The sequence below is a fragment of the Onthophagus taurus genome, chromosome 2 (genome assembly GCF_036711975.1).
Source record: "Onthophagus taurus isolate NC chromosome 2, IU_Otau_3.0, whole genome shotgun sequence".
Classification (NCBI taxonomy): Eukaryota; Metazoa; Arthropoda; class Insecta; order Coleoptera; family Scarabaeidae; genus Onthophagus; species Onthophagus taurus.
Genome location: NC_091967.1, coordinates 30,075,634 through 30,100,226, shown reverse-complemented (window position 1 = coordinate 30,100,226; position 24,593 = coordinate 30,075,634). Strand labels below are relative to the sequence as shown.

At 33.9% G+C, this 24,593-nt stretch overlaps 2 long non-coding RNA genes across 2 annotated transcripts in view; both read right to left on the bottom strand.

Annotated features, from left to right (window-relative positions):
* LOC139429122 (uncharacterized) overlaps positions 1-24,593 on the bottom strand; it is a 228,155-nt gene that overhangs the window by 182,759 nt on the left and 20,803 nt on the right. The window lies entirely within an intron of this gene.
* Positions 17,452-19,761, bottom strand: LOC139432763 (uncharacterized). The gene is made up of 4 exons (XR_011642432.1): positions 19,485-19,761; positions 19,310-19,422; positions 18,967-19,241; positions 17,452-18,910 (listed from the first exon to the last, which is right to left on the bottom strand). It is a non-coding gene; the product is annotated as an uncharacterized lncRNA (long non-coding RNA).

Genomic DNA, 24,593 nt, shown 5'->3' with positions numbered 1-24,593 from the left:
TGCGCTTCCTGCTTCGAACGTCATACAATACTTTAAAAGTGGTAAAGCTCCGATTCAGTGTCCATTGTCGCAGATTATAACGTCTGACCCTGGATCCGACCAAGCAGTGGCGAACATAGACCTTGAAATCATCGTCACCGGCACATATTACCACAGTTCTATACATTTCATAGCTCATTAATAATGTCGTGTTTGATTTCCATTTATACAAAATTTCTCTCCTCTTCTCAAATGTTCGAAACAATTTCGCTGCTTTTAAAATGTGAATTTCTGCAGCGCCACCTATACCGTTGCCGGTTAGGGTGGAATACCGCTTAAGGTATTACGTCTTCCAAGCTAGCAGTGTACGAGCGAGAACAACACACAAAATAGTGTGCCGATGAGATCTTCTGAAATAAATATCGGAGAATGCTATTATTTAAAGCTTCTTTCCATTTGGTCCAACAGAATGGGCTTAGATGCAACCTAACCCGTTTCTAATATATGCTATTTCTAATATATGCCATTTCTAATGTATGCCATTTCTAATGTATGCCATTTTTAATCTATACCATTTCTAATATATGCCATTTCTAATGTATCCTGAGCAGTTGAGCGACAATATTCGGAAGAATGCTAATATCATATCCACGACGTTGTCGATTTCTAATATATGCCATTTGTAATGTATACCATTTCTAATGTATGCCATTTCTAATGCATACCGTTTCTACTATATACCATTTATAATGTATGCCATTTCTAATGTATGCCATTTCTACTATATACCATTTATAATGTATGCCATTCCTAATGTATGCCATTTCTAATGTATGCCATTTCTAATATATGCCATTTCTAATGTATGCTATTTCTAATGTGTACCATTTATAATGTATGCCATTTCTAATGTATCCTGAGCAGTTGAGCGACAATATTCGGAAGGATGTTAATATCATATCCACGTCGTTGTCGATTTCTAATGTATGCCATTTCTAATGTATGCCATTTGTAATGTATACCATTTCTAATGTATGCCATTTCTAATGTATCCTGAGCAGTTGAGCGGCAATAATCGGAGGAATGCTAATATCATATCCACGACGTTGTCGATTTCTAATATATGCCATTTCTAATGTATGCTATTTCTAATGTATCCTGAGCAGTTGAGCGACAATATTCGGAAGAATGGTAATATCATATCCACGCCCTTGTCGATTTCTAATGTATGCTATTTCTAATGTATACCATTTCTGATGTATCCTGAGCAGTTGAGCTACAATATTCGAAAGAATGCTAATATCATATCCACGACGTTGTCGATTTCTAATGTATGCCATTTGTAATGTATACCATTTCTAATGTATGCCATTTCTAATGTATCCTGAGCAGTTGAGCGGCAATATTCGAAAGAATGCTAATATGATATCCACGACGTTGTCGATTTCTAATGTATGCCATTTGTAATGTATACCATTTATAATGTATGACATTTCTAATGTGTGCCATTTCTAATGTATGCTATTTCTACTGTATACCATTTATAATGTATGCCATTTCTAATGTGTGCCATTTCTAATGTATGCTATTTCTACTGTATACCATTTATAATGTATGCCATTTCTAATGTGTGCCATTTCTAATGTATGCTATTTCTACTGTATACCATTTATAATGTATGCCATTTCTAATGTATGCCATTTCTAATGTATGCCATTTCTAATGTATACTATTTATAATGTATGCCATTTCTACTGTATACCATTTATAATGTATGCCATTTCTAATGTGTGCCATTTCTAATGTATGCTATTTCTACTGTATACTATTTCTAATGTGTCCTGAGCAGTTGAGCGACAATATTCGGAAGAATGCAAATATCATATCCACGTCGTTGTCGATTTCTAATGTATGCCATTTCTAATGTATCCTGAGCAGTTGAGCGGCAATAATCGGAGGAATGCTAATATCATATCCACGCCGTTGTCGATTTCTAATGTATGCCATTTTTATTGTATGCCATTTTTAATGTATGCTATTTCTAATGTATACCATTTATAATGTATCCTGAGCAGTTGAGCGGCAATATTCGAAAGAATGCTAATACGATATCCACGACGTTGTCGATTTCTAATATATTCCATTTGTAATGTATACCATTTCTAATGTATACCATTTCTAATGTATCCTGAGCAGTTGAGCGACAATATTCGGAAGAATGCTAATATGATATCCACGACGTTGTCGATTTCTAATATATTCCATTTGTAATGTATACCATTTGTAATGTATACCATTTGTAATGTATACCATTTGTAATGTATACCATTTGTAATGTATACCATTTCTAATGTATCCTGAGCAGTTGAGCGGCAATGGTAATATGATATCCACGACGTTGTCGATTTCTAATATATTCCATTTGTAATGTATACCATTTCTAATGTATGCCATTTCTAATGTATACCATTTCTAACGTATGCCATTTCTAATGTATCCTGAGCAGTTGAGCGACAATATTCGGAAGAATGCTAATATCATATCCACGACGTTGTCGATTTCTAATATATACCATTTGTAATGTATACCATTTCTAATGTATGCTATTTGTAATGTATACCATTTCTAATGTATGCCATTTCTAATGTATGCTATTTCTAATGTATCCTGAGCAGTTGAGCGACAATATTCGGAAGAATGCTAATATCATATCCACGACGTTGTTGATTTCTAATGTATGCCATTTCTACTGTATACCATTTCTAATGTATGCCATTTCTAATGTATACCATTTATAATGTATGACATTTCTAATGTGTGCCTTTTCTAATGTATGCTATTTCTACTGTATACCATTTATAATGTATGCCATTTCTAATGTATACTATTTATAATGTATGCCATTTCTAATGTATACCATTTATAATGTATGCCATTTCTAATGTGTGCCATTTCTAATGTATGCTATTTCTACTGTATACCATTTATAATGTATGACATTTCTAATGTGTGCCTTTTCTAATGTATGCTATTTCTACTGTATACCATTTATAATGTATGCCATTTCTAATGTATGCCATTTCTAATGTATACTATTTATAATGTATGCCATTTCTAATGTATACCATTTATAATGTATGCCATTTCTAATGTGTGCCATTTTTAATGTATATCATTTCTAATGTATGCCATTTCTAATGTATCCTGAGCAGTTGAGCGACAAAATTCGGAAAAATGCTAATATCATATCCACGGCGTTGTCGATTTCTAATGTATGCCATTTCTACTGTATACCATTTCTAATGTATGCCATTTCTAATGTATGCTATTTCTATAGTATGCCATTTATCCTGGCAGTTGAGCGACAATATTCGGAAGAATGCTAATATCATATCCACGACGTTGTTGATTTCTAATGTATGCCATTTCTACTGTATACCATTTCTAATGTATGCCATTTCTAATGTATGCCATTTTTAATGTATATCATTTCTAATGTATGCCATTTCTAATGTATCCTGAGCAGTTGAGCGACAAAATTCGGAAAAATGCTAATATCATATCCACGGCGTTGTCGATTTCTAATGTATGCCATTTCTACTGTATACCATTTCTAATGTATGCCATTTCTAATGTATGCTATTTCTATAGTATGCCATTTATCCTGGCAGTTGAGCGACAATATTCGGAAGAATGCTAATATCATATCCACGACGTTGTTGATTTCTAATGTATGCCATTTCTACTGTATACCATTTCTAATGTATGCCATTTCTAATGTATGCCATTTCTTATGTGTGCCATTTCTAATGTATGCTATTTCTATTGTATACCATTTCTAATTGTCGCGAATCATAAGACCACCGGTCTTATATTCCACGATGGTTCGGAAACAAAACGCTTACAGTCATTGATCAACGTTTATTTCAACAAAACACGTGTTATCATTACCACTCGAACTCAATACATGAGCCATACGCCATACATGAGCCGAGCGAGCGCGATACATCAACAACAAAGTTCTAAAAGCTACTAAATATAACGTCGATTCTTCGCAGGTCCCCACCTAACAATAAAGCGCTGACGCCCCTACTCGGTAGGCAACCCAATTGACAACTAAATACGAATTCTCAACATTCTCCCACCTGAGACACATTCAAATAACATAGGTCATGTGTCTCACAAAACAACATTCTAAATTAAAACTATAACTTAAACTACTTCAGTCTTGTAATCTTTTCGGGATTTTCGTCAGGCGACCACTACGCGTAACAACAACTTTCGTTGCGGGTTCTCTGCTTTTACACACTCCCGCACTTTCCCGCACAGTTTTGCACACCAGTTCTTCCCCATCGTCACCTTTGATGTTTCTCGTCTCCGGTGAAGTCTCGCTGATGTTGTCCATCTGATCAGCACTCTCGATCGTTGCATCGTCTGTCGTGCTTGCACACTCCAAAGGGTAGATGCGCTGTACAGGCCGAAGCAGCTGTCCCCTGGCGGTAGTCACTCTTATTAAACGAATTTGTCCATCTGGTCCAGGCAACAATTCAGTGACTCGACCCAAAGGCCAATCCAATCGCTTGTCGTTGTCGTTGCCAATAAGTACTAACTCTCCAACTCTTATCGGACGGCTGTAGCGCTTCTTCTGTAATAGGTCTAACTGGCCCAGATATTCATCACGAAACCTGCGGCGCAGATCTTCTCTCAACTTTCGTTGGTAGGCGACTTTTCGACAAAGCAATTGGCTGTCCACCTCATCACAATCAGGAACACCGCTGTACACTTGCTCTCGTAGAAAGGTGTTTGGCGTCAAGTGCAACAGCTCCCCCGCATCGTTAGACATGTAAGTGAGAGGCCTCGAGTTAACAACCGATTCGCAATCGCACAAGACGGTTAACAGTTCTTCATAATTCAAGCAGGCACGTCCCAAAACCTTACGCAGCAGCTGCTTCAGTACTCCTATCAGTCGCTCCCAGAATCCGCCCCACCATGGTGCTGATGGTGGATTGAAACGCCATGTGATACGTTCCGCACTACTGTGCTCTGTGATTTTCTGCCAGTCTATTTTCTGAAACGCGTTTTCTGTTCCAACAAAGTTGGTACCATTGTCTGTGTAAATAGTGCGCGGTCGACCCCGCCTCGCGATAAACCGACGCAACGCTTGCACGAAACCAGCGACAGTCAATGATGTACAAAGTTCCAAATGCACTGCCCGGTATATCGCGCACGTAAAAAGACAGATCCACGCCTTTTCCCCAGTCTTTAAAAACAACGGCCCCGCAAAGTCTATACCTACGATCTCAAAAACTCCAGCATCTCGCACTCGATCCAACGGAAGCGGCGCGTTATCCGTTACAAAAGGTTTTCTGTTATGTCGCTTACAAACCACGCACTTCGCGATCGCGGATCGTACCGGCCGACGTCCTCCTAGGATCCAGTAGTTGTTACGAAGTATGCTCATAAGTCCCTGCGTGCCAACATGACACGCTCTCACATGCGCATCAAAAATGAGACTGGTCACGACCGGATGGTTAGCGGGCAACAGTATTGGTAGGCGAAAATGCTCTGCATCATTTCTTCTTAACACTCTTGATTTAACTCGGATTACGCCATTTTCATCTCTGAAGGATTGAAGGTTTCTCCAACGTTTGTCATTCTCGTCCAATGAATCTCGCTGCACCCGCTTCACCACAAATGTCTCGGCTTTTCCAATTTCTTCTTCGGTGAGTGCGCCTCTACGTTTGTTGATGGGGTTTCGAGTATTGAATATGAACCGAAGTATCCAAGCAATCATGCGCCGTCTAGCACCGACAACGGCTGCCAAAAGTTCCAAACGAGGTATGGTTATTTTCTTTAAGGGCGATATCCGGCTTTTCGCTGCTAACAGACGTATGAAAACCTTGCCTTCATAAACACCTCTCAGGAAAATCACTGCAGCATATGCATTCTGACTAGTATCGCAGAATGTATGGACACTCAGCTGTTCTGCCTCACCGGGGCCGGAACGTACCCATCTAGGTATTTCAATTGTTCTCAAGTCATTCAGCTCCTTCACCCAATTGCGAAAAGTTTCCTCTATCTCTAAGTCTACACTAACATCCCAACCAATCTTCTTCTCCCAGGTTTTTTGTAGCATTAGTTTTGGAAGTAATGTGGCTGGACAGGTAAAGCCGATCGGGTCAAATACTCTCTGGGCCAAGGACAGCATCACACGTTTGGTAATAGGTTCCTGTAATAGTTTCTCCAGGTCCTTCAAAAAATTTGTGTTAAGTTTCAACGTATCCAGTCTTTTGTCCCATTCTAATCCCAGAAGAGGTGTATGTTTATAATCAGGTGAGCAAATCTGCCGAGAAAACTCCCACCCTCGCAAGTCAAACCTAGCCTCTTCCATATTCATTCTTCGATGAAACACCTTAATATTTGTTCGGTCTGCACACTTGCGATGCAGTTATCCACATAGAAACTTCTAGACAATCTCGACACGGTATCTCTTGAATAAGGTACATTACCGCTATCACATCTATCCAAGGACTTCGAAATATGGTGCTCTAATGTAGCTCCCAGTAGAAATGGACTGCTGCTAACACCAAATACCACTCGCTTGTGTCGATAAGTTCTTATTTCATCTCCAGGGCCCCTCCATAGAAAACGAAGAAAATCCCTATCTCCTTTATCAACACCAATTTGCAGGAACGCCTTACGTATGTCTGCGGTCACTCCTATCTTGTTTTACCTAAACCTGTGTAGCATGTTAGGAATCAGTTCAATCAGATTAGGCCCTGTTTCGAGACATTGATTCAAGGAGGGTCCGTTCTTTTCTTTGGCGGAGGCATCAAAGACAGGCCGGATTTTCGTGGTTGCGCTATCTTCCTTCACCACCGGTCTGTGTGGCAGGTAATGGGCCACGTTGGTTCGGCTATCTTCCAGAACTTCCTCTATAATCCCCTCGCTCAACCATTCCTGAAATATATTATCATAGGATTCCAAAAGACCATTAACTTCCAATTTATGGACTGTTTTGTCCAATCTTCTTCTAGCCATAGCGTAATTATCAGGCAGTGGCGGATGCGCCTCCAACCAAGGCAAGTTCACTTCATACCGCCCATCTTCGTTTATCTTCACCGTTTCGTTAAAGAAATCTCTTGCGGCTGAAACTACTTCTTGGCGTGACTTATGCTCTGTGGGATCAGTGATACCCAACACATCCAGCTGCCACAATCTAGTATGAATTAAAGAAAATTGAAAGACATAAAACAATAATAAAAATATATAAATGGCAAGAACTTACGGTCAAATTTCGAGACTTGAACAGTAAAAGTCGAGGAAAACATATTATTCACGAACATATTAAAAACAAACAAAATCAACACTATTAAAGCCTTATGTAATATTTTCAAAAAATGAAAAACGCTTTAAAATAATGTTACACTTTAAAACAAAGAAGTTTCAAATTTAAAATGTAGCGTGGTTGGGAAGAAAAGAGACTGAATCGAATATACAAAATAAGATAAAGAAAAAAGTGGTTTACAATAATCAGCGGGTCTAAATAGGGACTAATCAATATTGTGACCTGTCTCCAATCTATATTTATAAACATTTAAATTAGTTTGACTTTTATGTTCTCCCAATCTAGTTTCAAGTTTTCTTCCTGTTTGCCCTATATATAATGAGTCACAAACCGAACAATCAATAGAATAAACTCCACATTCTTTCATAGAATCTCGTTTCTCATGGTAATTAGAGAGTAAATTAAGAATAGTGTTGTTATTAGAGAAGGCCAAAACAACACCAAATTTTGAAAAAATATGTTTAGCTTCATAAGTAAGGGAATTAAAAGGAATTGCGTTGTAAACATGATCAGTATCGTCTCTTGTGAAAAGTGGGTCTCTCTGTTGTATAATCCTATTGTATAATTGATTTAAAATTTTTAAAGGAAAGTTGTTTTGTGTACCAAGTTTCTGTATATAATTAAATTCTGCAATTTTATTTTCCTCATTTAAGGGGTAATTCAGAGTTCTATTTATTAAAAATCTAAAGTTTGCCAATTTATGTGAATCGGGATGAAAAGAGTCAAAGGGTATTGTGGTTGGAATGGCAGTAGGTTTTCTGTATATATTAATATCAACGGAATTGTTCGCAGTTATTTTCAGGGTCAAATCCAAAAAATTCAGTTTTCTGTTTTCTTATTTTTCTAATGTAAAATTTTAATTTTGTATGCAAATTATACAAAAATTGATTAAGAAAATTATTTAAAGAATCTGATTCACCCTCCCAAACACAAAAGACTTCATCTACATACCTTACCCACTTAAAAACGTTTAAGCGTTTAACGCATTATTTTAACGCGTTTTTCATTTTTTGAAAATATTACATAAAGTTTTAATAGTTTTGATTTTGTTTGTTTTAAATATGTTCGTGAATAATATGATGTTTTCCTCGACTTTTACTGTTCAAGTCTCGAAATTTGACCGTAAGTTTTTGCCATTTATATATTTTTATTTTTGTTTTATGTCTTTCAATTCTCTTTAATTCATTTTGATGCTATTTTTTGTGCTAATACAAGAAATCTTTGTAATTTCATGTAGTTTTCAACTGATGATGAGAGAACACTCTCGAAACTAGTTTTGAAATAAAATACTACAAGCAAGAGTGAAGTAAACTTTTTGTTTTATTTCTGATGTATCCTGAGCAGTTGAGCGACAATATTCGGAAGAATGCTAATATCATATCCACGACGTTGTCGATTTCTAATGTATGCCATTTCTACTGTATACCATTTCTCATGTATGTCATTTCTAATGTATCCTGAGCAGTTGAACGACAATATTCGGAAGAATGCTAATATCATATCCACGACGTTGTCGATTTCTAATGTATGCCATTTCTAATGTATACCATTTCTAATGTATGCCATTTCTAATGTATGCTATTTCTAATGTATCCTGAGCAGTTGCGCGACAATATTCGGAAGAATTATTTCGATTCACATTTTGATTTTTTGTGTGTCACTTACTATTTTTGTTTCACTATCTCGAGAAGGGTTCTCTAGGATTTCTCCCCTACTTTAGTTTAGTGCGGAACGTTTTCAAAGGTCCGAGTTTGAAACAATTGTTTAGGTTAAGAGCGCTCGAAGCAAAGGGTTTAATATCTCAGACGGAAGAAAAGACCAGGCAGTTCGATATTAGTTTTTAGAGTTCGGTCAAGAGTTGGAATTCCTAGAGTGGATGAAAGCAAGCGTTTACTCTAGGGCATCTTAAGTATTATTAAATTAAATAAAAGTTAGGTTGCTTAGATGAATTATATTATTTTGTGAAATCGGTGCTATACAACGAGGTGTATTTCGATTATGAAATCGCCCTCAGCCACGACTGCAACCGAAAAACTTAAATTAACTTAAAATCAAGGTGTCAATAATTTATCGTCAAGGTATCTTAAAATTCAAAATTCCAAAGGAATTGGTCCTTTATAACTATATGATCATTTATCTTAGCTATTATTTTTAACTTCTTTATAAAAGAGGGAAGAGAGATTATACAAAATTAAAATGAGAGGTAGGTTATACCTGTTCCATTTAACGTGGTCTTCAAGAAATTAACCAACAGAAATGTTTACTGAATCCAAGGATATTTATTTGAATATATATTTAGGATAATTATTAGGATATTTATTTATTTGAAAAGGGAAACCTTAGAAATTAATTTAATTTTTTATATATTTTAAGTAATGTTAAAATATGTTGTTAAAAAATCCGGTGATGTCATTCAATAGTGGCTTTTTAGTATTTTCCTTATTGGAATATATAAAGAACTCTTCAGATAGGTCAAGTTCCATGGGTTTGTTGACATGTTTTAGTAATCTTATGTTTTTAATATATGTCTGCAGAGTGCTCGTGTTCTTTCAGGTGTTTGCAGAAAACGGAGGAATCCTTAGTAAGATGTTCTCGTGCTCGGACTCTCAGATTCCTGTCCGTCTGACCTATATAGATCCACCCACAATCTTTAGACGACATCTCATGCACTCCGCTTAATTCTAAAAAATTAAATCTCGGTTTATTATACATAAGTTGACCTGAGACTTTTTTGCCTGATCTCAACGCAGGCGTTATGTTGTATTTTTTCAAATTGTTCTTGAATTTAGGTTCTAGTAATGGATTTTATGGTATGGTCAGATATTGAGTTTTGGACTTTACGTTGGGGTATATAAGTTAATTCAAGTTTTTCGGTTGCAGTCGTGCCTGAGGACGATTTTACTGATTTCACGAAATAGCATAATTAATCTAAACAACCTGACGTTTATTTAATTTAATTCCTAGAGTGGAGTTCAGGGAAAGGGTTCGGTGGAAGAAGAGTTGAGAACTGAGACTCTCGGTCAAGAGAAGCCCGTTAAAATTGAGATTTAAAACCCTTTGTATGTACTTTTAATTACCGATTGTACTAATACGTTCTATTTACGCTTACGTTCTATTTATTTGGTATGTGTTATTTGTATTTGTGTGATATTACTGATAATTAAATTAATGATTAATAATTAATTTTTACATTTTATATTTATTTTGCAAAATTTAATGTACGTGCTAATTACAATTTGTTGAGTACGCATTGTACTCTGGGTGTGCAATGCGTAATGTAAGAGCCACTCTTAATAAAACTAATAAATGAACAATTCGTTTTTTCTTTCTACCATCCAATGTTATAGAAAGGAGTAAATTTTCCTCTTCTTTTTGTTTCCGTGCGCGAAGTAACCACAATTCAATATAATAAATTTACATTCAGTAAATCTATTTATCAATTAGTTTTAGCCCAATTTAACGCAAAATTAAAGTAAATCAAAGCACCAACTGTTTACAAACATGCGATATTTATCAATAGCATAGTTTGTAAGGCGTTATGGCCTATCCATACAAAAGCGAAGCGAGCGACGTTGCGAAATCGTTCGTCGAAACAAAAGACCATGAAGAAAACCGTCAAGATTAGTATATAAGAGGTTGTCTAAGTTTATACGCGTTCGTACTGCGCATTACGTCAATGGCGACAAATAATACCAGAAAATAATTCAAATTACTAAAACTTTAATTACTTAACTTAATTAACGTTTTACTTTAATATATTTAGTGTGGTATCTAATTAACTGCGGTAGTAAAACAGAAAATAATTCAACTTAATTTTTGATATAAATTCACTTATCATAAAATAATTGAGGGAAACTAAAGTAGTAATAGATTTATGTTATACTAGAGAATAATTTAATTTTAAAAGAGTAATTCAAATAATGATGAAAAATACCAAATAATACATATTTAAGTTATTATAGTTCGAAAAAAAAAAAAAAAAAAAAAAATTTACGTATGTTACGTTGAAGCTTTTTGCCGTTATGGGGTGGGGGAGGCCGGCTCCTTTTCTAGCTCAAAGCACGCACTCCAGTAAACATAGTATATCTCGATGGTTGTAACATTTATTTCAATGGTGCGCGCAGCGGATGCGCAGTAAAAAATCTACGGACACGACGTCAAACGTGCCGACACGAAGTGAAACTACTGTTTTACTTTATACTGTGCTCTCGCCCACAAACTAAAATCAAAGTATTGCAGTATAGGAACCTAGACAACCTCTTATACAGGTGTGTCACGTAACTTTTCTAGGTTCCACTATTCGTATAGTTTTTTTCTTAATATTGGTAGCCTGGGAACTTTCGATCTAAAATAGTTTTAAGATGGCTACCACTTCCGGTCTACCGGAAGTAGATCATAACTTCGTTATTTTAAATGGAATGCTATAGTTTTTATTACACCTTTTAATTACTAACTATAATATAATTGCACGAAACAATAACGATAATTGCACGTAAAAAAATATGTTGACTTTGATAAAACTTATTGGTACTGTAATGTTTTAGTCAACTTGTTAAATTGATAAGGAAACATGAGGTTTGTTCCAACCAGCGGTTTGACTTGTCGTGGACTTGTCAAATGCAATCGCACAGTTAAATAATGCAATGAAATCCGCTGAAATGTGACGACATCACTTGACATGTGCGATTGCATTTGACGAGTAACGGACGAGTCCGACCGCTTGTTGGAACAAACCTATGGTTATAATTAACAAAAAAAATATTAACTTTATTATTAACTAAACTTTTGAATACTCATATCCTAGGTTTTTTTTTTAATAAAAACGGCAATAATAATAATAATATAGCGAGTTCAGTTCCAAAAAAAGGATGTTAATTTTACAGGTTTCTATGGTTATCCTGCATTGAACCGTGATGAAACTGTCATGGTGTGGGGCCTTGTTTATAGATATACATAGTTATCCAACCGGACGAGTTGGGTTGCGCTAGCTCGTGCTGCCTCTAACGGCAAACGAGAAAAACATCATTTACGAATGAATTGAATAAAATTGGAAATCCAACTTGTAGTAGAAGTTGCATACTCAGAATAAAAGATTAAGTGAATTTATGTGATTTAACACGAAATTGTTTAACAGTTTAACATATAAAATATTTAATTACATTAAACATTACATCTAAATATTTTAAAAAATATGTGTCCTTTTTTTATAACAGAGAACCAAAAATTGCCTTGCTAATTAAATGGTTAGTTTTGATTTTTGTTGTGGTTTAGCGCCGAGCGTTCCTCCACATATCAAACGAGTAAGTAGTATAAACAAAGTTTTTTTGCAACTACTCGAGTTTGGATAAACGATTTCACGTATACAAATTCGTTCTTTATTATTTCGTCGTTGAGAATTCTTTGGTTAAAATACAAATACAAAAATTAAGAAATATTAATTAGAATCAATTAAATAAATAAAAATGATATTTCTGATTTTATTAACGAGTGTTTCTAAATTGATGTGAAAGATTTCAAGGGATGATTTTTCAGCGACAATTACGGGGTGATTTTCATATAACTTTTTGTTCTTCTCCTCCAAGTTCTAAAATCTTCTAAAATTAAAGGAAAAATCTGCAACTTTCTTATCTCTTGACATTTTACAACTAACAAATTGTTAATTTGACATAACTTCATTTCTTTGACTAATAATAACCAATCTCCGAATTAATTCACTTGAGCCTGTGTATTATTTTATTTTTTTGTAATCAAACTAACAATTTTAGGAGAAAATGTCAAGATACAAAAAAGGTGCGTATTGAATCCCACTATTTAAATCAAGTTTTTAAATAGAAAAATGCAAACGTATTAAAAAGTTCTAATGCTAAGTATTATGGGGTTGATTTTTTCAGCCTCTTGTAATAACATTTTCGGGTTATAAAAATCGTCAAAAAGTGTCATTTTATTAACAACAGGTACCTGCCAAATTTCAATCTTCTTATTTGTTAAATAAAAACAATTTTTCCCCTAACTTTAGAGTACTGTAACTCGGTAGGGAAGACGTTTTGAACAAAAACTTATATGAAAGACTCTCCTTAATTTTTGCTGAAAAATCACTCCTTGAAATCTGTCGCATTAATTTAGAAACAGCCTGTATATTAATGAACTTTTTTAAGGTGACGTTATTGTGTTGACTGAACATAATGAAAATCATGAATACATAATAACAAAAAACATGACAAATCCTGCTAACTACTTATAATTGCAAATTACAAATTACTTATGTTGTAAAATAGTAACTTTATTGCTTATTTTAATTATGCATGGAAAGGGTGTTGTGACTGGTCTTGCGGAGGGAGCGCGAGCGGTGTACTTTCCGCACCAGCCGATACGATACGTAGGTTTATTAGATGAAATTAAACAATCGTTGATTTTCTTGACTATACATATAATGCTTGATAATACTTTACACGTTCTTCTTACGGTCTACTCTAAATCTTAACTGAACTTACTAACTAACTTAATTCTAAATATATATACATCAGTCTTAATCTATTGACGATATAATTAAAGGGTTATTAAGAATAATGACATGGATATTATTTAACATTTAACTTATTCTTAATGACTCTTTATGAACATAATATAAACAAATACAAATAAAATCAAAATAATATTGTTTATGAGAAGAGGTTCATAACAAGGGGCACGATTGCTGAAAAAACTAAAATAACTTTTGTTTATGGAGCAGTCAAAGATATTAATGTTGCCCAAAATGTATTCGAACAAAGATTTCTAGACAGACACATCCTTTCTTGTGTAAGATCTTCAATAGAGAAGAAGGCGCTACAAGAAATTCAATGTTAAGCTGTTGTTCGTAATAATCCACATATTTCTTCTCGCGTAATTTTTTATGACTCAGTTGTATCCCAACGCAGTGTACTTAGATTTTTACATTGCCATAAATTTCACCAGTACGCCGTTTGCATCAAGAGCTTCAGGAATGATATCCATTATTGGTTACTAGAAAATTGTTATTGGTTACCTGAAATGAATTACTAACGACGTTGGACAGTTAATATATTATAGGTAACTTTTCAATTGGCCCTTTCTTCGAAAAACATGCTTCTCAAAAAACATGTACCCTTTAGCGGCCCTTACACGATCAATAGTATTGACAATGTCAGTATTGACAATACAACCATCAATCCTCGTGGTAATCAGTCTCAATACTTCACTACCTTACACGATCAATATTATTGTCAATAGTTTTGTCAATCAGTTTGCTCAATAAGTTACCTTTTTACCACGTACAGGGGGAATCTACGTAGTTTTACACGGTTATTTGCCGGTTTTCCTTTCCAAATAAGGATAATCGTACAAAAGCTTGCGTAGCTATTATTTTGGGGCTTGGAACTACTCTTCGACTGAAACGCAAACACTGGATGAAAGAATGGTTGAAGAAGAGAGATGAATATTCTTATCTAGTACTGTTGATAGAAATCAACCTCTGGGATGTTGATGATTTCAAGAACTAATTTTGAATGGATGAGAGTTTCTTTAACAAACTGCTACAGATGGTTGAACCATTTTTGAAAAGACAGGATCGCAATATGAGAGAAAGTACAAGTGTTAGGGAAAGATTAGCCTTAACCCTGAGGTATTTTTCCACAGAAAGAAATGTTGAAGACTTGAAGTTTTCTGTTATAATGTCTCCAGCAACTATCAGCAAAGGTGTAATAGAAATCTGTCAAACCTTTATATATGTCCTACAAGACCAACTGAATGAACTAGATGAACCAACAGTATCTTCATCGTCTTGTACGTCAACAACGTCAGGTAATGGGCTTGAACTGAAATGAGTGTAATGTAGAAAATAAGAATTAAACCTGTTTTCAAATCATCTGGGTTAACCCTTTAACGGTTAGTGGCTTCTATAGAGATCACTTATCACTAAGGTCAAATAGCTGCATTACCACAACTTAATCGTTTCTAAAAACGAAAAAAAAATTTGCCCTTTAAAGGGTAAAATAACATATGTTTTTCAGTGTGTTGATAGACATGTTTTGTTATTGTTACAATTAAATAAAAGTAGATATTTAATTTTGAATGTTGAATTTATTACCTACACGGTCAATAGTATTATCAATATCCCCTCCAATTTTCAGTATCGATGCCCGAAAATCAAAAAATCCGGATTTTTATCAATACTCCATCAATATTTACCGTCACTAAAATTTTTTACCTTACACTGTCAATATTATTGTCAATATGCTAAGGTGTTGTCAATATTGATCGTGTAAGGACCGCTTTAGAAAAGCATACTTAACAAATGAAAAATATTGATTGCGCTTCTAAAATGCAATAAAAAATCGTTCAAAATACTTTCCCCCTTTATACGATGAAAGTTTTATGAAACTTTTTTGATAAAATTGATGTTTTCTGAGTTATTATTAGGTAGTCTCAATTTCAATGCCTTACTCAGTATATGAAATATAGTCTTTTAAAAAAACTTTTTAAAAAGATTCAACGCAGTTGGTGTCCTCTTATAAAACCAGTTCATACACCTACTTAAAAAATTTGGCGTCTACAAATGGGTATCTACCGACGAATAGTCTCAACAATTCGGTATTATTCTTGAAGGACACATTATCGATTTTTCTCTATGCAAGAAATATTAAAATATATGCAACTTATTTTACGATTTTCGTAGTAATACGTTAGGGCGCGTATAGTAAAATTTAAATTTTTATGAATGGCGACACATAAGTCACCCTGCCATCTAGGCATCACGACCACGAACTAAATTCTTTGGATAACTATGTATATCTATAAACAAGGGTGTGGGGGAACTCAGCGGTCGTGTCTGTGTGTGTGGCCGTGCAAAATAGACATCGCTCTACCATTAGTTAAGCTTGTGGCCACTAGATGGCATATTTATGAAGCGGAATTGAAAAATACATGTTTTTCTTTTTTTTTACTTTTAAATCAACGGTTGCTCGCGGGGCTTTTTAAAGCGGAGGATAAATTAAATATTAAAAAATCTATAAAAATGCATACTTCTTATAGGTAATTTAAACGTAACACTAAAAATAACAGTAACACTCAATAAACAGCAACAAAATAAAAAAGGGAACGCAAAATTATTTAAAAGAAAAGAACAAAACAATATTTATAATAACACTATAAAGAATCAGTTAATACTCTTTACAGCACTATGAATGAAATAGTCTTATTGGATGTTTTTATTTTTAGGGGATTCACCCCCAATTAATTAGGAAATACACATCTTTGCTTAAATATGACAATATATTATATTTTAAAAGTAGATTAAACACGGCTAAATAAATAAAAAAAAATTATATTTGTTAATTTTTTAATTTATAAAATAAATCAAAGTGTTTTTCTCAATAAAAAAGACACATTTGACAATCAACTTTATTCAACCTCTAATTTTTGAAATACAATATTTCAACGTTACATTTTTTGTATGACGTTTCGGAAATTTATTCCATTTTCAAATACAATTCGCAATACATATACAGTGTCCGCCAAAAAGTCAGCAACACCCGTTTTATTTCTGTTCCATTGCATCAACGTTTCTGACATTTAGTTTATATGGGCGGTTCATACCGATCTTTCGATCTAAAGTATTTTCAAGATGGTGGCCATTTCCGGTCCTCCGGAAGTAGACCTCAACTAGGTTATTTTAAATGGAATGCTATAGTTTTTATTACACCGTTTAATTGTATGCAAGAAAAAATATGTAGACTTTGATAAAAGTTACTAGTACCTAGCATTTTTCGTTTTCGAGTTATTTTGATTTTGAGTTTTTGTTTCTTAAATTTCACCATGCTTTTAAAACCCCATATCTCCGCCAATATTTATTCAAGAAAGCTCTAAGTTGGTAAGATTACTCTCCAAAGCAAATGATATCAAACAGATTGTCATTTGTTGTATCAGAGTATCTTATACAGGTGGTCAAAAATTGAATTGTCAATTCTCCATATTCACTGGCAAGAAAGCTGAAAAATTTTTTAATATATTTTTTTTTTAACCTACCAGTGAGAGAATTAAATTTTTTATCCAAACCTAATTTTTGTTTTCATTGATTCATGTATTTGTTCTTCTATTTGTTATTTTCGGTAAATAAAAGATAGTGAACTAAAAGATTATCAATCAAAGTTAATTGTTCTATTAAAAATATAACCGGTTTCTGGCATTTCCCGGCAAATTCCCTTTCTGGTGAGCTAATCAAATATGGGGCTTACCATTTAAAATTTTCACTTTCTTGCCATTGAATGCGGAAAAAAGGTAATTCACTTTTTGACCATTCTGTACAAGATACTATGATATAGCAAATAATAATCTATTTTACATCATTTGAAGAGTTATCGTGCCAATTTAGAGCTTTTTTGAATGAACGTTTGCTGAGATATGAAGTTTTAAAGAGCACGGTGAAAATTGCCAAGAAAAATTTAAAATCAAAATAACTCCAAAACGAAAAGCGCTAGGTACTAATAACTTTTATCAAAGTCAACTTATTTTTGCGCATATAATTAAAAGGTGCAATAAAAACTACAGCATTCCATTTAAAATAACGAAGTTGTGGTCTACTTCTGGGGTACCGGAAGTGGCAACCATCTTGAAAGTACCTTAGATTGAAAGGTCGGTATGAACATCCCACATAAACTAAATTTCAGAAATGTAGATGCAATGGAACAAAAATAAAACTGGTGTTGCTGACTTTTTGACGGACACTGTATATTGCCTTGACCAGGAAAATGACATTGGTTAGATTCCGTAATTAAAATCTTATATTTCAACCTTAATCTGACACTAAAAATTATTAGACTGTCTTAACGTAATAACTTACCAAAACTTTAATCGTCATTAGTAATATTTAAACATCACAGTCATAAAACAATTAAAACCAATTACAATTCGGTAAACCGATATTTGTCAAAAACTACGCCCCACGGTTACATCAAGAGCACTATTTTCTATCTCACCACCAACACGCTATAAAACTTGTTTTTTCCGAAAGGTCATACAAAAAATGTAACGTTGAAATATTGTATTTCAAAAATTGAGATTGAAAAGAGGATGAATAAAGTTGGTTGTCAAATGTGTCCTTTTTATTGAGAAAAACACATGGTTGTTTGATTTATTTTATAAATTAAAAAATTAATATAGAAGAATACCTGTTCATGCAAGAACGCATTTCGAAACCCCAAAGCGCATGATCCGCTCGGGGGCGTGCGCCCTCTAACGTTCTCCTTCACCTTGATTTATTATCGATGCATTATCGGCATTGATCGGCATTACACATATGCGTAAGACAATTTTATCTCTTTTATTTCGTATTTCTTAACAAAATTGAAATCAGCACCTCTTCTTAATTACCCAGCTTATTGCTGCGCGTACATTTATGATCCTTCGAGCCGGATTCGGCATTTTGGTTACCGGTTTTTGGGCAAATTTAACGCCTTCTCTTGTCAATCGCCATTTTTCCTCACGCCTATCTTCACGTTTTTCGTTTTACAAATCTGAGTTTTTCATCGTCATCTCAGCAATTAAACCCAACAACTATTGCGTTTAAAGCTGAAAATAATAAAACAATTATTATTATCAATATATTTCTCTTGTTTAAAGAAAACCTTTTTGACGTTGCGCGTTGTCAATCCTTCTTTCGGAATATCTACTTTATTCTTTATCAGATTTTAAATTTTCCCTTTAGAATCTATTCCCCTTGGAATAATTTTGATTTCTTTTACTTCCACATTTTCTGGAATATTTTTCATTTGATTTTTTCTTAATTCTCCCTTGAGAATCTATTCCCCTTGGAATAATTTTGATTTTTCTTACTTTGCACATTTTTGGAATATCTTTCTTTTAGTTTTTCTTCATTCTCCCTTAAGAGAATTCATTCCCCCTGGAATTACATTATTTTTTTTATTTTTTTTTCTGGGAATTTATTGCCCTTGCAACTTAAATTCTTACCTCAATATTCTTACAATAGAATATATTGTAATTTTCATTTTGATTTTCCCTTTATGGTGTTTCCCCTTGGCTACCTCAATTATCCCCATTCATATTAACTTTCCTAAGTCTCCCTTGAGATGGAAAAGCTTACAAAATTAAAGTTACGACGAAATGTTCTCCAAAATCGTCTTACCGAGGCTCGAGACAGTGGTCAAACTGCTTCCGATGATTCCTCTCTACAACTCATCATTCTTGAACAAGCCAAACGTGCTGATGAAGCTTACGACGAATTCAAGTTGAAAATAAAATTGTGAACAGTGGAAACTATTATATTGTTGAACTAATGACAAAATTCTGTTTAAAAATCACAAAAGGGGCGGATTTTAGAGATAAAGCAATCTTACAAACTGTCGTGGTAACGTGTCGAGAATGTCTTAACAACTGGTATCGAAAAATGTAAAACATGTTTTTATGTTGATATCCAAATTTAAAAGTAACTAAATACGCATGTGCGTAAAATTTAAAGTATTTAAAATTTGAAAATTAAGCTAAACATATACTATATCATAAATTAAAAGGTCGAAGAAAACAAACAAACAATTCTTGTATGATATCCAAACTGAAAGTAACCAAAATGTGTATGTGTGTCAAATTCAAAATGTGTAAAATTTGAAAATCAAACGAAATCAAACATATATTGCATTATAAAATCAAAAGATCGAAAAGTGAAGAAGCTACAGTATTATGTTGCACAAAAATCAATCAAAAAGGATAAGGTCGGGATGGTGATGTAGGAAAAAATCTGCGACTCCTATGAATGGCTAACCATAGGAGCCCTCGGTATTTTGGGATAAGGGTCAGATAGGGATTTATATATTGGCACCTGCGAGTAATATATCTGATCATTCAAACATTCTATATCGTTTGAAATGAATCTGAATCTATCAATCTCATAGTTTTCGAGTAGATGAAGTTTATGGCTTTTATTTTGTTGATGAAGCAGAGTCACGTTTTTGTCTTTATAGAAATTGTGATTGTATGTTGAAATGTGTCTACCGAAATTGGATTCTTCTCTTTGGATGTGTTCCTTCACCCTGATTCTCAGTGAACGGCCGGTCTCACCTACATAGTATGCATCACAGGTGTCACAATCTAATTTATATACCCCGTTTTTATCTAGTACATCTATTTTATCTTTGGCGTTAAATAGTATTCGTTGTAGAGTATTGTTGTTTTTATAAGATAGGGTGATACCATGTTTTTTACAGGCATTTCCAATATTATAGGCTATATTTCCTGGGTATGGGATGGTTCTATATGCTTTACTTTCTGAATTTATAGGTTGGAGGGCTGTAGAATTTTTGATGTTTTGTCTATTTATAAATTTATGGAAAAAAGAGTTTATTTGTTTTAGTTGAAAGCCATTATTAATACCGATTAATTTTATTAAATTCAGTTCCCTATTTTTGTCTTCTATAGATAGAGGAGTATGGTTCAATCTATGCAGGTAAGCTCCAAAAGCTGCATATTTGTGAGATTGGTTATGAAAGGAGTTTTCTGGGATGATGGTGTCGGTCTGAGTTGGCTTTCTGTAAATTTTAAAGTTTATTGAATTGTCGTTGTTTATGAGAGTCAGGTACAGGAAATTAAGTTCGTTATTATGTTCAACCTCCATAGTAAATTTGATTTTATTGTGTAAGGTGTTTATGTGAGCGTAAAAATCTTCGATTAAACTCAATCCATCGTCGTTCCATATCACCAGGATATCGTCCACATGTCTTCGCCACAGGATGATGTTATCGTTAATATTATTGTGTTTATCAAGTAAATTATGTTCCATATGGTTGAGAAATAAATCAGACAAAAGGCCACTCAAAGGTGAGCCCATCGGTAAACCTTCGTTATAAGTGTAGAATTTGTGGTTAAATTGGCAAAAGTTCTGTTCAATACAGATTTTTATTTTTTATTTTTTGAACAGAACTTTTGCCAATTTAACCACAAATTACATACAAGAATTGTTTGTTTGTTTTCTTCGACCTTTTAATTTATGATATAGTATATGTTTAGCTTAATTTTCAAATTTTAAATACTTTAAATTTTACGCACATGCGTATTTAGTTACTTTTAAACTTGGATATCAACATAAAAACATGTTTTACATTTTTCGATACCAGTTGTTAAGACATTCTCGACACGTTACCACGACAGTTTGTAAGATTGCTTTATCTCTAAAATCCGCCCCCAACGTATGTCGCAATTGCCTTAATAACTCGCATCCAACAAATAGCTGTTCATCCACTCATCGTTGTAGAGTTTGCCATCAAAAACACCACAGCTCTTTACACTTCGATAATTCTAAATCGTCATTGGTTCACGTCGGAACTACAGCCTGTGATGTCAGTCAAACTCTACAAATCAACAGATTATTTTACCGATCGCTTTTTTGCAAATCAAAGATCTTAATCAAAGATTTTAGAGTTAAATTAAAATTATTATCTAACTTACGTGTACCACGCTTAATAATTCCCGATGACTCAAACTCAATCCAACTTCATTTGTTTTGCGACGCTTCGCAAAGTGGCTACTGTGCGGTAGCATATTTTCGATGTGTTACACCTCAATCTGTGACGACTTCTTTTATCTACGGTAAATCCCGCGTAGCTTCTCTTAAAACTCTCTCAGTCCCTCGACTTGAGCTTTGTGCAGCGGTATTGCTCGCCGATGTTTTAAAAATTATTCAGGAAAATCTATCTCCTGAAATTAAAATAACCTCTGTTACCGCCTGGTCCGATTCCCAGGTTGTTTTAAATTGGGTAACTTCTTTACCTCACAAATAGAAAATATTTGTATCTAATCGGGTGAGCCACATTCAGGAAATATTACCTCCAAGCTCATGGAAATATGTCCCATCGTCGGACAATCCAGCTGATTGTGGTTCCCGTGGTCTGTTTCCGGACCAGCTGTCCTCATTTAATCTATGGTGGAACGGCCCCACTTGGCTAATCTCTGATTCTTACTCTTGGCCATCTCAGGTCATGTGTAATCTAAATGATCAAGAATTGATCAATGAACAAAAACCTATCGTAGTTAACTTAATAGAAAATTCTACAAACTTTATCGATAATTTACTTACTAACATTTCATCTTTATCAAAGATTAAAAGAATTGTAGCTTGCGTGCTGCGATTTATACTTAGAACTAGAAAACAGAAGTCCTTATTCTCCGCTTTATTGTCTCAATTTGAGCTCCAAAAAGCTCTACACGTTCTTGTTAAACATGTTCAGCGTGAACATTTTTCTGAGATCTTTACTGCTATTCTCAAATCTAAAAAACTTCCAAAACCCATTCGTAAACTCGTTCCTTTTCTTGATCAGGATGGGTTGCTCAGGGTGGGTGGACGGTTAAAACATTCTAAAGTGTCATACGAACAAAAACATCCGTTATTATTGCCGCGTGATTCTCGGTTGAGTGAATTAGTTATTGAAGATACTCACCGCGAGTTTTTGCATCCTGGACATCGTACGCTGCACGCACTTCTGGCTCAGCAGTTCTGGATTCTGTCACCGCGACGAGCTATTCATCGAGTCATTTCTGGGTGTATGAAATGTGTTGGAGCTGATCCCAAGACGCAGATTCCATTGATGGCTACCCTTCCCAGTTACCGATTCTATGAGCTGAAAGCCTTTTACGTATCTGGGGTGGACTTTGCCGGCCCAATATTTACTACAATGCATCGCTCTCGTGGCGTACGGTCTGTAAAGTCGTACATTTGCGTTTTTGTTTGTGCGTCCACTAAAGCCGTATACTTAGAGTTAGTTTCAGACTTATCGACAGACGCCTTTATCGCTGCTCTCCGACGCTTTCTATCTCGTAGAGGACTAGCACTATCACAAGAACAAATACTAGACCTAGAACTAGAATCTTTCGGGTTAAGCCGTGTGTTTTTTGAAAAAATGTTTGACGTTTCGGATGCCATGTTGCAACCATCTTCAGAAACAAGTTCGAAGTTTTGTTCGAACATTGGTTGCAACATGGCATCCGAAACGTCAAACATTTTTTCAAAAAACGCAAGGCTTAACCCGAAAGATTCTAGTTCTAGGTCTACTGTTAGTTCTTGTGATAGTGCTAGTGTTAGTTCTAGTTTTAGTTTAATTAATATCGGCCCTGAAAGCCTTCGTATTTATAATGCTAGAATAATTTATATTATTACTTATATTTGGGGTTTTCGGTTAATTAAAAATTAATAAATTAAAAATAAATTAATAAAAATTAAATTAAATAATTTATATTGGTTAAATTAAGTTAATGGGGGTTTAACTTAATTTTATCAATATAAGTAATTTTAATTCTTCTTATTTATATTAAAATAATGCTAGAATAATTTATATTATTCTTTATATTTGGGTTTTTCAGTTAGATAATAAAATCAAATTTAAATTTAACTGGAAAATATAAATAAAAATTAAATTAAATAATTTATATTGGTTAAATTAAGTTAATGGGGGTTTAATTTACTTTTATCAATATAAATTATTTTAATGCTCTCTTTATATTAAAACAATGCTAGAATACTTTATATTATTACTTACATTTGGGTTTTTCAATTAGATAATAAAATCAACTTTAAATTTAACTGGAAAATATAAATAAAAATTAAATTAAATAATTTATATTGGTTAAATTAAGTATAGGGGGTTTAACCTAATTTTATCAATATAAGTAATTTTAATTCTTTCTAATTATATTAAAATAATGCTAGAATATAATTTATATTATTACTCACATTTAGTTTTTTTAGTTAAATAATAAAATTAAATTTAAATTCAACTGAAAAATATAAATAAAAATTAAATTAAATAATTTATATTGGTTAAATTAAGTTAATGGAGTTTAACTTATCAATATAAATGTACGCGCAGCAATAAGCTGGGTAATTAAGAAGAGGTGCTGATTTCAATTTTGTTAAGAAATACGAAATAAAAAAGATAAAATTGTCTTACGCATATATATATTCTCACTCACTACCTTTTTACATTCGAAATTCGACTGGCGCGCGCGAACGATTGATCGATAATGCCGACAATAAATCAAGGTGACGGATAACGTTAGAGGGCGCACGCCCCCGAGCGGATCATGCGCGTTCGAGACTGGAAATGCGTTCTTGCATGAACATTCCACCCACCAAAATTAATATAATTTTAACAATAATTAAAGTGACTAGTGAACAAAATAATGAAACGAAGAGTACAACGAATAGATTAAGTATAAATTAATTACAATTATCACGATTCTTTTTTGGTAA